The following is a 13,105-nucleotide window of genomic DNA, read 5'->3' on the forward strand; positions in this document are numbered from 1 at the left end:
ACTTCCACCATAGGTCGTTCAAGGAAAACCCCTAGCCTAAACACCCAAACACCAACTTCCAACCGACCCATAACTCGATCCATAAGTAGGGACTCTACCATTTTGGTATCAGAGCCTACCGTTATGGGCGACTCCGTTCAGGATCAACTTTTCAAACTATTTGAATTGCTTTTGGCAGAGCAACGTGCTAATCAGGAACTTCGCGACCAAGTTAAAAACCTCACTAAAGAATGGGAATCCAACAAACAGCAATTCCAATCCAGCAATCCTGGGACCCCCCTCAGGTCCAGCAAAGACAAGGGCGTTTCAGGACCCCATGTTTCGGAAAGATCCGGCAGCAGCTTCATCGTTCCAAAATTTACAAAATTGGATTTTCCCCGTTATGATGGCAAGGAAGATCCCCTCGGCTGGCTTAATAGATGCAAACATTTTTTCCGCCATCAACAAACACGGGAAGAAGAGATGGTGAGCTTAGCATCTTATCATCTGGATGGAATTGCACAGCTGTGGTACTCGCAACTGCTGGATGATTTTCCAAATCCATCCTGGGAAGAGTTTTCGCACCAGTGCAATCTCAGATTTGGCCCCCCCCAATTCGCAGCAACAAGTTGGGCAAACTGGCTAAATTAAAACAAACAGGTTCTGTTGCTGATTATCAGAACCAATTTGAAGCTCTTATTTCACGTGTTGGTACACTCACCCAATTTCAGAAAGTGCAGCTCTATTTAAGCGGGTTGCAGGCCTCAAAACTCTATGAACGGAAACTATTCCCTCGTTCTTCCTCTGCTCGAGATTCTCGCCGCACCGCCTTTTCATAGGATTCTCGACCTAATCGAGTCGTGAAAAGACTCTCGCCAGAAGAAATGGATGACCGATGGCGTAAAGGGCTTTGCTTCAACTGTGTTGAACAGTTCGTGAGGGGTCATCAATGCAAAAAATTATTTTGGATTGAGATGGAGTTATCGGAGGTGGCGGATGATTCCTCGTCTGAACCAGAGATTTCCTTAAATGCAATCACTGGAGTTCGAAGCCCCCAGTCTATGAGATTGTTGGGTTCCTGGTTAAACAGTACGGTTCTGATCCTGATTGATTCGGGCAGCACCCACAGCTTCGTTTCTACAGCAAAGGTCGCAGAATTGAATGCCAATTTCGATTGCCAAAATGGGCTTCGGGTTCATGTGGCCAACAGGGAGGAACTGTCGAGCCCAGGTATCTGTTTAGGCACACCAATTACGCTGGACTCTAACTCCTTTTTGGTTGATTTTTTTGTATTACCCTTAACCTCTTTTGATATGGTTTTGGGGGTTAATTGGCTCCGCACTTTGGGCCCTATACTATGGGATTTTGCGACTATGTGTATGAGTTTTTTTCAGCAGGGGCACTTGATCGAATTAAAGGGCATCTCCTCATATGGTTCTTCATACAGTTCTAACCTCCACAGTGTACAGCTCTACTCTGATCCAGAGATTCAACTGCAGAAATTATTAGCAGAATTTAGCTCCCTTTTCAACGCCCCAACTGAGTTGCCTCCATCTAGATGTTGCGACCACAGAATTCCTCTTCTTCCGGGAACGGGGCCAGTTGTTGTTCGCCCATATCGTTACCCACATGGCCAGAAGGACGAGATTGAAAAACAGTGTGCAGCTATGCTTCAGCAGGGCATAATCCGGCCGAGCCACTCTCCTTTCTCTTCACCTGTGATTTTGGTTCCCAAGGCTAATGGTTCTTGGCGGCTATATGTTGACTATAGAGAACTTAACGCCAAAACCATTAAAGATAAGTTCCCCATACCAGTGGTTGATGAATTGTTGGAAGAGTTGGGTGGTGCTAAGATCTTCACAAAACTAGACCTGCTATCTGGTTACTTTCAAGTGCGCATGCAACATTCTGATGTGGAAAAGACAGCTTTCCGAACTCATCATGGGCACTTTGAATTCCTCGTCATGCCATTTGGCTTGTCAAACGCCCCCTCCACATTTCAGGCTTTGATGAATGAGGTATTCCGTGCTTACTTGTGAAAGTTTGTACTTGTTTTTTTTTTTATGATATTCTGGTCTACAGTCAATCATGGACGGAGCACCTCCACCATCTACGCCTGGTTTTTCAATTGCTACTGAAGAACAGTTTATGCCTCAAAAAATCCAAGTGTTTCTTTGGCCAATCTCAAATATCTTACTTGGGGCACATAATTTCTTCCCACGGCGTCCAGGTGGATCATTCAAAGATTTCTGCTGTATTGGAGTGGCCAAAACCAAATTCTCTTCGCGGTTTGCGCAGTTTCTTAGGGCTGTCGGGGTACTACAGAAAATTTGTACAGGATTATGGCATTATTGCAGCCCCTCTCACTTCAATGCTGAAAAAGAACAATTTCAAATGGACTGACCAGGCCGTCCAAGCATTTGAGAAATTAAAATAGGCGTTAACATCCACGCCAATTTTGGCTTTGCCTAATTTTGATCTCACTTTTGTTGTCGAGTGTGATGCTTCAGGAACAGGGGTTGGAACGGTTCTCTCACAGTCCAACAAACCAGTAGCTTTTTTCAGTCGCTCCTTAGCAGGCCGCCATCAAAACCTTCTGGCTTACGAAAGGGAGCTAATTGGACTGGTTAAAGCCATCAAACACTGGCACTCCTACTTGTGGGGACGCAACTTTGTCGTCCGTACTGATCACTTTACACTCAAATATTTATTGGAGCAACGTCATCTTTCAGCTGCGCAACAACATTGGATAAGCAAACTACTGGGATTTTCTTTTTCCGTCGAATACAGAACAGGAAAGACCAACATTGTGACCGATGCCCTTTCACGCCGAGATGCGGATCAATCAACTCTCTTGGCTATTTCTATGCCTCATTTAAGCTTGTTTGATGAAATCAGGCAGGAACACAAACAGTCCAAAGAAATTCAGCAGCGGATATCTGCAGTCGTCAACAAGTCCATTTCAGAAAAATGGGTCTTTAAGGATGGGTTACTCTTCTACAACAACAGGGTTTACCTCCCTCAAAATTCCCCTTCCATTCAATTGGTCCTTGCTGCCCTCCACAACCAAGGCCATGAAGGTTATCAGAAAACCCTATATCGCATCACCAGAGATTTTCACTGGAGCGGAATGAAACAAATGGTGCGGGACTTTGTGCGTTCTTGTGATACATGTCAAAGGCATAAAACAGAAACCTTACAACCAGCCGGGCTCCTTCTTCCCTTGCCGATTCCCACTCAAATATGGGCAGACATATCACTTGATTTCATCGAAGGGATTCCAACTTCGCGGGGAAAAAACGTGCTATTGGTTGTAGTTGACCGCTTCTCCAAATACGGTCATTTTCTGGCTTTATCACATCCATACTCTGCTGTGAGTGTCGCACGCACTTTCTTTGACAATATTTTCAAGTTACATGGGTTGCCGGAAACCATTGTTAATGACAGGGATGTGACTTTCACCAGCACCTTTTGGAGGGAACTATTCCGACTGAGTGGTACTAAACTGTGCTTCAATTCTTCTTACCATCCCCAGTCCGATGGTCAAACGGAGGTCGTCAATCGTACTATTGAGATGTACCTTCGGTGCTTCACTAGTTCAGCTCCAAACAAGTGGATAGACTGGTTATCTTGGGCCGAATACTGTTACAACACCAGCTACCATTCCTCTTTGAAATCTACTCCGTTTGAAACGGTTTATGGACGTCCTCCTCCACGTTTGCTGTCTTACTTGCTTGGAAGTTCAACCATTCAAGCTGTGGATGTTGTTCTTCTTCACAGGGATGAGATACTACAACAACTTCGAGACAACTTGATCTATGCTCAACAGAAAATGAAATCCACCTACGATCAGTCCCATCGCCCCTTGGAGTTTCAGGTGGGAGATATGGTTTTGCTGCGTCTGAAACCTTACAAACAGCAGTCCATTGCTAAACGGAGCAATCAAAAACTTTCGGCCAGGTTCTATGGCCCCTTTAAAATTCTGGAGCGCATTGGCCCTATGGCATACAGACTTGATCTTCCGGCTGATTCTAAACTGCACCCTGTCTTCCATGTCTCACATCTCAAGGCCTATCATGCTGGGTAGTCTTCTCCAGTCTCGGTTCTGCCATTCATTCCACAAGAGGACCCAATCACTCCATTGGTTGTACTGGACTATCGTTTCAAAGGCGGAATTCCAGAAGTTTTGATCCATTGGCGCAATTCCTCACCTGCCGATGCTTCTTGGGTGACAGTTCAAGACATCCACACCCGCTTTCCATATTTTAAGCTTGCGGACAAGCTTCCTCAGGGGGAGGGAAGTAATGTTAGCAGTCAACTGAAGGTCTACCACGCAGGCCTAAGCCCCCACATATTGAGCTGTTGAATTAGTCATTCAAATTCTATTTTGCATTTCTGTTTATTTCCTGTTATGTAGGAGGTAGTTCCTCCACTTTCTTTATTCATGCAGTAGTGGGAGGGTGATCCTCCACTTAGGATTCTGCTCCTTGATTGTAGGAAAAGTTAGTCTGCTATTTGTGTATATATTCAGCAGAACTCATGAAATAAAGGATATGATTAAACCCAATTAAGTTCTTTGTAAGGTCACAGTCTCCCTTTGACGAGTCTGTAGATTTCTGAACTTCCACCATAGGTCGTTCAAGGAAAACCCCTAGCCTAAACACCCAAACACCAACTTCCAACCGACCCATAACTCGATCCATAAGTAGGGACTCTACCATATAGATAACCATATAACTTCTAAGCCTTGGGATGATGGAAATAAAACCAAAACTTGATCTGTTAGAAAAAAGAAAAAGAAATATAAGTGCAGTATATTTAAGTTATCTGCATGATGCTATTTAGATATTTAATAGCACAACTCTATTGTGATATATTAGTATTTTCTCACTTGATAATCCTTATCAGGTTAGTGGCCTGTGTTGGCATTTTTTTTTCACTTAGCAATTGATATAAACACTCCTACAACAAACTTATTATTTTACGATCATTGATGGATAAAAGAAATAATTTTTTATATAGGTTAGAGGCCTGTGCCTTGGCATTTTTTTTAATGCTTTTTATTGGCTCAAGATTCAATTCTATCTTGAGATTTTGATGATCATGCAAAACAAATAAATTTAATATTTTTATTTGTGTTAATACTATTTTTGCAGATTTATTTATTTTTTAAATATGGTAATTGATAAAGAAGGTAAATTTCTACAAGTCCAAGATTAATTGAAGACCATAAAGACTAGTGAAGATTTTTAGTGGCTAGTATTTTAAGATTTATTGTAGGATAGAGAGAATATTCTTTTATAAGCACAAAAATATTTCTTCTCTCTGTCAAAAATAACTTTCGAAAATTTCTTTAAATAATAAAAGTCAAATCATGATATTTTTGATTTACTTTCCTAAAATGAAAAAGATTTTGTCTTAATTATTTTTGGTAACAAAATATTTGAAAAAAATTTCTGTATCTTTTTATTTTTGGAAATTGTTTTATAAATAAAGTCCAAAATCTTGCTTTTTTCACTTAACTTAAAAGAAAAAATTTTGACTTAAAACATTTTTTGCAACAAGATCTCCGAATCTTTCATCTTTGAAAAGTCAAAATTTTTCTTTAAAAGCTAAATATTACGCTTTCTAAAATGAGATCTTTATCCCTCTATAAAAGGTGTCTTCCTCTTGTGAAGACGTGGGTAATTTGATTTTCAAAGAGTAAGAGTTATTTGCTTCAACGTTTTTATCTCTCAAAGCTCTCTTAACTCCCTTATTTCTTTTCGTTTTTTACCTTCATGAAATTTTTCTAAGAGGAAAGAAAGTTCTATAACAACTTCTTTTCAAAAACAGTTTTGTTCTTCGAATCAATTTTCTAATCTTGATTTCTGTTTTTCCCGTGCTTATAGTTGCATTTTTTTCTGTCTATATAGATTCTGTAATCTGTTATAGATATGTTTTTTAATTGAAAAACTTTTATGTAATAGCTTAGGTGAAAAGTTATGGTGGAATAGGTTATCAAGCGACCTTCTCCTTCAATGAGATTCTAATGCCTTGATTTGAGTTTCTGTTCTCTGCAAAAATAGAAAGGGTTGAGGTTGACTAGAACCTTTGAAAAATCTAGTGGGACAAAGAGTAGATTTAGGTGTTGACTTATTACCTTGTACCGTTGGTTTGTCTCTTACCTTTGCAAAGAGATAGCATAGTGAAGAATCTCAAGATTGAGAGTGGATGTAAGCGAGTTAGTGCCGAACCACTATAAATCGCTGTGTTTATCTTTTTATTTTTTAAAGTTTTGCTTGATTATATTTTATTTACACTTCTGTTAATATTTTAGAAATGCAAAGTTGTTGATGATTTTATGGTTCTATACTTGGATAAGCTTTATCTTTATTGAACATTAGAACTCTGGATTTCAGTATTGTGATTATACCAAGTTCTAATATGTTCTTCTATTTTCAGTATAAATCACAATTTAAATTTCAATCAGTTTTCTAAGTTTGCTTAAAGTTTTGTGAAGCAGTTCTAAAGTTCAATAACTATCTTTCACAGAATTTTTAATATTTGTCTAAGGTTTATGAAGTAGTTCTAAACGTAATAACTTTCCTTCATAAAGTGTTTTTGAAATTAATTAAGATTTGTGAAGCAGTTCTAATCAATAACTGTTCTTTACAAAGTTTTCTAATCTTGCATTAAGCTTTGTGAGATGTTCTAAACTTGATAACTAACTCTCACAAACGCTTTTTAATTCCACTGCAACAGAATTCTGATTTTGTTTTTAAAAGTTTTATTTTTACTTTTAGAAACTCAATTCATCCCTCTTTTGGGTTGTGCCATATATATACAAGGCCCACACTTTTGCATCTAATACTACCTACATATTTGTTTGCATGATTAAGTAGCCACATGTATACTACTAACCCAGTATTGGTTTTATTGACTTTGTAATTTATGGCCAACTTTAGTTGATTAATTAATGCAATTTTATATGGTTCAATTGCATATGTATTTAGTTCACAGATTAATTAATGCAAAGACAGCTCATTTACAGTAAAACTGTTGGATCAATTTCTTTCATTTGTCCTCTATCATTCCTGTAATCATTTTATATCTACAACAGTATTGACAAGGATAACTCAATTCCATATGCTCAAATTTTTTTGATTTCATTCAATAAAAAATATCAAGTTTACGTCAAACATAGACAAAGGCACCACGGTTGTGAAATCAGTAAGACAACCTTCTAACTACACTCTATCTATTTCCAGCTACACTCTATCTAGATCAAGCACATATAAGAGCACTTTGCTCTTATATACAAAATCTACAGTACACCCTTCAAACCAAATTCTAACTATTCCCCGATAAATTGAATAGCATAAAACCACATGCAATTGACAATGCAATGCACAACCAATATCCTCTTTGCTTATAGGTTGCTAGATCAACCCTTTGCTCATTAAGCTCCATTGAAAGAGTCTCCACTCCACCTTATTTTCCGAGACATTATCAATAGCATTCCTTGGCTTCCTTACGCTAGCCCTCAACCCATTTATAATCTAGGTTGCTCTTTCACTCATCTTCGCATCATGCCACTCAAAATAAGGACACCCATAAGGCTGTAATAAAATGAAATCAATTAAATTAATAATATTCATATCACAATAAAACCATAATTTAAACTCTCAGCCAAAGAAATTTCATTTTTATTTATTTGCATCAGTTGTAATTATTGATGGGATCCTACTCACAAATTTTGGTAGAATGACTGGTGGTACAAGTGGTGGAATAGAGGCAAGCTCAAAATAACGAGATGATAAAAAATTGAAGAATCTATTATGAGTAAGCTCAATAACTCAATTTTCCTTCCATTATCTATAATCACTGGGTCTCAATACTAATTCTTGCTGCCCTGTAGAACTAAAAAAGAAAAAAGAACGGCTTGCAAAAGAGTTAGAAGAGCTTGAATCGATTAGGAAGACGCATCTAAAGAGTCTGAAGCATCTTGGAGAATTAGTGACTTGAAAAGAAGATTCAGTATGCTGAGATTGAGAAGGTAGATATTTTCTTGACTGATATAAGTGATTTGTTTATTTTATACACATAACCTGGTCTTGTTTATGTGTTGTTTCAATTGGTATTGAAAATATACATCAATGATTTATTGAATTGAGTAGAAAAGACGGGATGAGAAAATAAATTTTGCTTCATTTACTCACTCACCTTGAAAAATTTGCAAGAATAAAACCTTCTTCCGGGATTATTTTAACTCCAAGACACCTATCGCGGCGCCTTTAGACCGCAGTTGCAAAACTTAACTTGGCCCTCATAATCGTACAGCGGTCTACCTCCATGATTTCTCCGAGATGTTAAAGAGCTTGAAAAACTATTGCTTGCACTCATCCTATGCTTTCTCTTCGTTAATTTTGCTCCACAATGATTTAGGGATTTAGGTTACAAGAAAACCAATTTAGGGATTTGGGGAATTTAGATCAAGGAAGCTCTCTCTCTCTTTACATTACTGTTGGGTTGTTATAAATGAGAAAGAAAAAAAAATTTTTTTTTTTAATATTTTTCAATTTACTTTAACAGCATGTAATACGCATAGCCAGGGAAAGTTACAAATTGGGTAATTTGAAAGCTTACACACAAGGTGATGAGATTTTTGCCAAAGGTGAATTATGGGTGAAACATATGTTGGAATCAAGTTCAGGGGCATTTTAAACCTTCTTCCATGTTTTGTGATGTTTTAAGGTATTTTGTAAAAAGGTGGTTATTTTATATAAAGTTGTTCAATTATTAAATAATTGTCACTAGGGTCTACGTAGGCTTAAGACCACCGAGATCCGTAATAAGCCTAAAACATTATATATCAATCGACAAACCTAATAGATATATCTCAAGATGACAAACCCAATTAAACAGTTCAATATAATGATAACAATCCAAACCGTTTCAAAAGCCCTAATTCAAATACAAATATCCATACTCATCGTTTACCATTTATTCAATTTTCTCGGTCCCCAATTATACTATACCTATAACAATACCATATGAGCTAGCTGGTTCATATACATCATATGCATTTATTCCATTAACATTCATTTAATGGTCAACATACCTATATCCGTATATAACAAATGACTTAATAATCTTACAACTACAGAGTTTAAATGACATCTAAGACAAAATTGGTTATCATACAACCACCAAAGTAATCAAAATAATTACTGAAAAATAAAGATTACATTTCTAGCTCTGTGGTGAAAGAAACAGAGCTTGTGTAGGAGTGGGAAGAATCTACTTCCTGGAGAAATTTAAATAAAAATTTGATGAGTTTTTCAACTGAATAATAATAAATAATAAATAATACAGGCATTCACGCGAAATGCATCCTAAAATATTAAAATAAACACACAACCAGTCAAGCATATGGCACAATATCAGCACCCATAAATAATTTCACCTTCAAATAATCAACCAAGTGGAAATTAGTCAATGGCGTCACGAAACCCCCAACGAGCTGTCCTCCTACATGCTCGCTCTCTCAAACGTGAGTACCAAGGAGTCGATCCCCCATACATGGCCGACCAGTCTAATTCTCACTTATTTTTTTTATACTCTCTTTTCTTTTCTATACTAACAGGAGGCCACCCTGTGATTTTCCTTATCATATATCATCGGTTTTCCATATTATATATCATCAGATGCACATGGAGACGCCACTTTCCCCATATATGGCCGACGGTATCGTAGACCGCCCTCACAAACTCGTAGTGACCCACTGCATCCCAATTCCACAGAAATAAGACACAACAATTTCACAGCACAATTAATCAAATAATTCATTCAACGTAATGCACTAAAGCAATCCTTAATACACAAACATAAAAGTATAATCATATATTAATAATAAAATAAAATAATAATATACATATAAAAGTAAATACTAAATTCTCTCTTTTATATATACATATTTCTTTATAAAATAAATGATATGTGTATATAATGATGATATGCACTATTTACTATTACTCACAGTAAGAATAGAGAAGAACCGTTAGTTTGGATTTTTGACTTGGAGGAGCAGTAGGCAACCCTGACAATCTAAAGAATTTAAGAATGCAAAGGAAGGAACTGAATCAGACAAAGGACCAATTTAAATAAAGAATTAAAGAATTAATCTAATAAATTTATCAACCTGTCTAACGGCTATAATTAGACTAAATTCTAACGAAATTTCGGCAACATCCCCCCTAAAAATTGGACTATCTATCTGTTTAAATATCAATGAAAACATACAATATTTGTCAATCACTACACATAGCCCATCCTTCGGGCAATCAATCAAATCAAATACCCCATCCTCCTTCAATAGCAATATCACCATTCAACCATAACTCGCAAATTAAAAATAACCTTCAACTTGTTCCAAACATATTACCAATCATTCTTGTTTCACATCAATATAATTAGCTTCTTTAGCTAATTATCAAATAAATAAAATCTTTTCTACACACATATTTATACAAATCTTATACCATCAAGTTAGTTAGTTTTATTAAAACTCCTTATCAAATCTTTATTTCATCATAATGTTCGAGGTATAAACATCATATTTAATCATTATTAAAACTCCATATTAGTCACTAAAAACTAATGCTTCAACTAAAGTACAATTTAATTTGCATACTTTAAGTAACCCAAATCACAACTTAAACATATAATTAAGCTCTATCAATTTTTCTCCGTCTTGACATAAAAATACAACTTCTAGATATAGCTAAAGAGTTCTATGATTGAATCGTTAATTTAGTAAGAATATATTGCTATCAAGCGATAACCAACATAAGAGTATTAAAAAAATCGATACATACATATATTCGTTTCCATGCCAATTATATAAAATGGTACGAAGTATCCAAAATAGCTGCTGCCCACCAACAATAATATAGTTTCCTAAACTTAAGCTTATACCGCATCAAGAACCTGGTTTACGACTTCACACACTCATCCGGCCAAAACACTACAATTCAAGAAATCAACTAAATTAATTGTTCCTCGCTCAAGGGCTTCAAAGTTTTCTATTAAATACCCATAATATATCCATTAGTTTTGCTCATTTCTTAATAAAATTCAATTCATAACTCATTCGAAATGGAAAAAATTCAATAATTCCTTCATAGGATATCAAGAGCTTGAACATATAGCTAACTAGCTATCTTCAACCTAAAGAATGCTTAATTCTTCACAAGGATTTATAATAAACGCAATAATCTAACCATCAATATAGGAATCACTTTATATACGAATTCAAAAAGCAAAAATTGGAAATTCCTAATCAAATTCACCTAAATAGTAGCTAGATATATATAAATTTCTGCAATGGCCCAAGTATTAGCAATAATAATTGCTGTCAGAATCATGCTACACTCATTCTTAAACTATAATCAAAGAATTCATGAAAAATATACTGAAAAGGGGTCAAAAATCAATTTACCTAGCTGTAGAATGTGTCGAAAACTGAAAATTTCCGGTTAAAATGACCGGAAATAGCTCCAATGCTCAAAACTGGTACTGTCGATGCTAACTTGGCTGGAACTGACGAGGACAGTGGCCGACAAAGCTATTAACGCCAAGAGAAGGGTCTAATCGGCCGTCTTTGGTTGATCTTGCCGGAGAATCGAAGATAGGAGCTGAAGGAGGCTGTGCCGATCGGAAGAGAACAGCTCGCCTTTGCTGCGCTAGCGGAAACAGAAAGAGAGAGAAACTGGAGGTGGAGGAGTGGTGGTCGAAGGCGCTGGGACGAGGTGGAATCGACGGTAAAGGCTGGTGTCGCCGGAGATGAGAGAGAGATCGTTGCTACCGATCGAGAGAAAAAAGAATCGCAGCATCTCCTGCGATAACTATGCTCGCCGAAAACAGAGTGGAGAAGGAGAGGTTGGTGGAGAGGCGGCGACGGTAGGAGGTGTTGGTGACGGCCGGTCCAAGTGGTGATCGGAAAAACGAAAGGGGATAGGGGAGAGGGCTGTCGGCGCTAATGGGAAGGAGAGAAAATTTGTGTCGGGACAAAATGGATATTTTCCATAATCTAGGGCTTTCTGGATGGTTCTAGGATGGTTTGGGTTTTGATTTAAGTTTGGTTTGACTCAAATCATGCGTTTTTGTTTGATTTTTCAATTGGTTTATGGGCTTCTAATGGGTTTAAATTAATTTATAGGTTTGGTTTAGTAATAAAAGTATTTGTTATTAGATTTTTGTTTAATGAATTCACAAGACCTTAACATTATTATTTTTAAATATAATAATATCCTATAATATGATTGAATAGAATTAATATTTAAATTTTTAATATGAAAAACTTTTGAAAATAATTTTTCAGATCGTTTCAATAATATATTTAGATTTCAATTTTGTAAAAAATTTTAGAAAAAATTACAGTATGATTGTGTAGTTTGGGAAATATAACTAGTTCATCTTGTGTTTTGAAAAATAATCTAATTTTTCCTATATTTTGCTTCCATTATACTATTAGTTATTTTCTATCTAATTTTTAAAAACATAGAGATATACTAGTTATATTCCTCAAATTATATTTTTAAAAACACAAGGACAAACTAGTTCTATTCTGAAATCACATGGAGTATACTGTAAATTTTTCAGTATGAATTTTAATATCTCTTTTGTTTTTTACTTTTGTTTTTGTTGTTGTTTAACAAAAAAAAATAGAAAAATTGGACAAAAGAACCTAATAGTATGACAAAAGTAAAACATAGGAAAAAAATTATATATTTCTAAAAATACATAAATGGACTAGTTGTATTTTACAAATCACAAGATAGTGCTATAATTTTTCCAAAATTTTAACTCTCGATCTATTTTGTTAAGTTTGATAATTTTTGACTTTTTACTAAGAATTAGAAAAATTATTGAATTTTTTCAATTCTAGTAAAAAAATAAAAGTAATTTACTAAATTCTTTTTAATTAATGTTTATTTAATTAAAAAATATTTAATAAAGATATTTAAATAAGAGTAAAATTAAAATAAAATAATTAATATTACTTTAAATTTTTTAAAGTGTCCTCTAAATGAAAAAATATAAAACTGTTAAATTTAAATTTAACGGGAAGAAGGAAGTTTTA

General features: G+C 35.7%; 1 long non-coding RNA gene and 1 pseudogene across 2 annotated transcripts; one reads left to right on the forward strand and one right to left on the reverse strand.

The window, feature by feature from the left end:
• The first annotated feature begins 123 nt into the window (after nucleotides 1-123).
• LOC149496198 (uncharacterized) lies at nucleotides 124-4,066 on the forward strand (annotated as a pseudogene).
• Nucleotides 4,067-7,177: 3,111 nt separating this feature from the next.
• LOC105643902 (uncharacterized) lies at nucleotides 7,178-12,087 on the reverse strand. Of its 2 annotated transcripts, XR_016320932.1 has the most exons (5): nucleotides 11,462-12,087; nucleotides 10,001-10,068; nucleotides 9,428-9,745; nucleotides 8,185-9,268; nucleotides 7,178-7,580 (listed from the first exon to the last, which is right to left on the reverse strand). It is a non-coding gene; the product is annotated as an uncharacterized LOC105643902 (long non-coding RNA). The 2 variants fall into 2 exon arrangements; XR_016320931.1 differs by having other exon boundaries at nucleotides 7,566-7,580; nucleotides 8,185-9,745.
• Nucleotides 12,088-13,105: the final 1,018 nt, after the last annotated feature.

Source organism: Jatropha curcas, chromosome 5, assembly GCF_041381405.1.
Source record: "Jatropha curcas cultivar XTBG-Jc1 chromosome 5, XTBG_Jcur_1.0, whole genome shotgun sequence".
NCBI classification, from domain to species: domain Eukaryota; kingdom Viridiplantae; phylum Streptophyta; class Magnoliopsida; order Malpighiales; family Euphorbiaceae; genus Jatropha; species Jatropha curcas.